Source organism: Onychomys torridus, chromosome 21, assembly GCF_903995425.1.
Source record: "Onychomys torridus chromosome 21, mOncTor1.1, whole genome shotgun sequence".
NCBI classification, from domain to species: domain Eukaryota; kingdom Metazoa; phylum Chordata; class Mammalia; order Rodentia; family Cricetidae; genus Onychomys; species Onychomys torridus.
Window position 1 is genome coordinate 35,967,592 of NC_050463.1, and position 2,782 is coordinate 35,970,373.

The window sequence follows — 2,782 nt, forward strand, 5'->3', positions numbered from 1 at the left end:
TGTAGCTTGTATTATATTTCTGTTGGGTAGCACTGATTTGGAGACATAATCAGGTTCCAGTATTACTTGATTTTTTTTACTTTTGCAAGCTTGCTCCACAGGTGGCAGTGTGTTCTCTTGTTCAGGGCACACAGTACCTGGTTCCTTTTGTGATGTCAGCAGTGACTGGTGCTCTGGTCCTAGATACCATAATTGATGGGTTTAGAAAATGAATTCTAATGTAGACACTGCTTATGCATTTATCAGTGGAAAGATAGGAAGAGAAGCATCTCTTCTTTGTCACTACTGGTTGGCATAGGCTGTATAGGAAAGATGGAGATTAATGCAGTGGTTCTCAGCCTGTTGGTCATGACCCCTTTAGGGGTTGGAATGGCCCTTTTACCAGGGCCACCTAAGACCATTCATTGGAAAACACAGATATTTACATTATGAATCATAACAGTAGCAAAACTACAGTTACAAAGTAGCACTGAAGATAATTTTATGGTTGGGGGCAGTTACCACAACCTGAGGAACTGTATGAAAGGGTAGCAGCATTTGTAATCTAAGAAATAAAGCTTGCCTGAAGATCAGAGGACAGAGCCAGCCACAGAGTTAAACATAGAGGCCCGGCAGTGGTGGCACACACCTTTAATCCTAACACTCAGGAGGCAGAGATCTGTCTGGATCTCTGTGAGTTCAAGGCCACACTGGGCTACATGAGATTGATCCAGTCTAGGAGAGAAACAGCCAGGCAGTGGTGGTACACACCTTTAATCCCAGTATTTGGGAAGCACACATGCCATTAATCCCAGCACTGAGAAATGTCTGGGCAGAGAAAGGTGTATAAGGCGTGAGGAGAGAGGAACTAGAGCCTTTCTGCTGAGGACTCGGAGGCCTTCAGTCTGAGGATTCGTGAAGACAGGCCCTTCTCTTTTTGGCTGAGGAGTTGGTGAGGTGAGAAGTGGCTGTGGCTTGTTGGCTCCGGTCTTTCAGCCTTCACCCTGATATTTGTCTGGCTCTGAGTTTTTATTATAAGACCATTTAGGTCTCGTGCAAAACACAGAGATACTGCTTCATTGCAAACAGGTTCCTGACCAGGCAGGGACATGGGGCAGAGAAGGGAGTGCACTGGGCAGAGGGAGAGAGCACTGTGGTGTGAGAGAAGCAGGGAGAGAGGCAGGGAGGTGTCTTTTCCTAGCATAAATCTACAGGCGAGAGTGGGCTGGCGGGGAAATGCCTGTGGCCATGCTGGTTGGTGCTGGCTCTGCCAGTGTGGTGGTGGGAGACAGAGCCCAGACTGTCTACCTGTCCAGCTGCTAATGCCTGGCTCAGCAGAGAGAGGGTTCAGGACAGAGAGAGATTTGAGGATAGCTGGGCCACCAGGCCAGAGAGGGAAGGAGGTGAGCTCTCCATGGAGTCTGCTATGGAAATTAGGAGAAGCTGGCTCCTTCTGTTCATCTTCCTTTTCTCTGGCTGGTCCTGTCCACCCTGCCAACTTCTCCACCCTAACAAGATGCCTGTAAGGCTGGAGAACAGATACAGAAGTGGGGGCCTCTAGCTTCTGTTGAGCAGGGGTGACAGGAGATGCCACTTCTGCTTTTCCTGGACCAGCTGGGAGGCTGCAGTCACTAGGAGGATGGGAGCAGAGAAGGGGCCAGGACAGTGGGTAGAGCATGTGCATGCATTCTGGGCAGAGGTGCAGGGTGAGCACAGGTTCTGGCGGCACTGAAGCTTGTTGGATGTCTGTTGGGGGTAGGTGGCATGGTGATACCACATTCACCACATTGTTGCCAGGGAACTCGCATCGGGCCGCACAGTCGGTGATTTGCTTCCACGACACGGCACAGTTGATTTCTGTGATGATGTTCTTGAATGCTTCCTCTGTGTTGTGAGAATCCAAGACTGACGTCTTGGTGAAGGGCATGTTGTTCATTTCTGCAAAGGCATAGGTTTTGTCAGTGGGCATGGCCTGCAGGTGGTGCATGAGACCCTTGGTACCCATGAGCCTAATGACAGTGTTGCTGTCTGCCTGGTGCCACAGCTCCTTCATCCAGTACTCCACGTCTTCTGCATCATGTGCATGGCTGTATCGTGTACCAGCAGTGCAGCTGCTGCTCCAGGGTAGTATGTGAAGGTGATGCCGAGGTAGTGCCTCTGGGGGACAGTGTCTTCTTTTTTTCTTCTGGAGCTGAGGACTGAACCCAGGGCCTTGTGCTTGCTAGGCAAGCACTCTACCACTGAGCTAAATGCCCAACCAGGGACAGTGTCTTGATGGTCTTGCCATCCACCTAAACGCTTCATGTGGCTAACTCCTCATCAGTGATACTCTTGCTTTCTAGGTTTAACTTGTTGCAGGTGAAGCTTGGCAGACAACAGGTGGTGTTTGCCAACACCTGAGTCCCAGAAGAGCACCACTTTGAATGGGTTAGTCATGCTCATCAGTCTGGGCCACCGTTGTCCTCCTAGCCCGTTTTAAAAGTCTGTATTATCCCTCTGTCAGCCAAAGGCTATGAGTTTTCTTAGTCATTATGAATGAATTCATAGATTTTAAACATACAAGGTGTATTTATTTTATTTTTTATTTTTAATGAGATGTCTCTCTGTGTTTCTGTGTGGGTACGTGCTCATGAGTGTAAGTGCCTATGAAGGCCAGAAGAAGGTGATGGATCCCCTGGAGTTAGAGTCAAGGGGGGTTGTGAGCCCTACCCACTCCTTATGGGTGCTGAGAACTGGTCGTATACTTTGCATGAGCAGTGCGCCTCTTAACAGTTGAACCATCTCTCCATACCCCAGGACGGTT

At 49.2% G+C, this 2,782-nt stretch overlaps 1 pseudogene; it reads right to left on the reverse strand.

Annotated features, from left to right (window-relative positions):
- Nucleotides 1-1,536: 1,536 nt before the first annotated feature.
- Nucleotides 1,537-2,415, reverse strand: LOC118571504 (annotated as a pseudogene).
- Nucleotides 2,416-2,782: the final 367 nt, after the last annotated feature.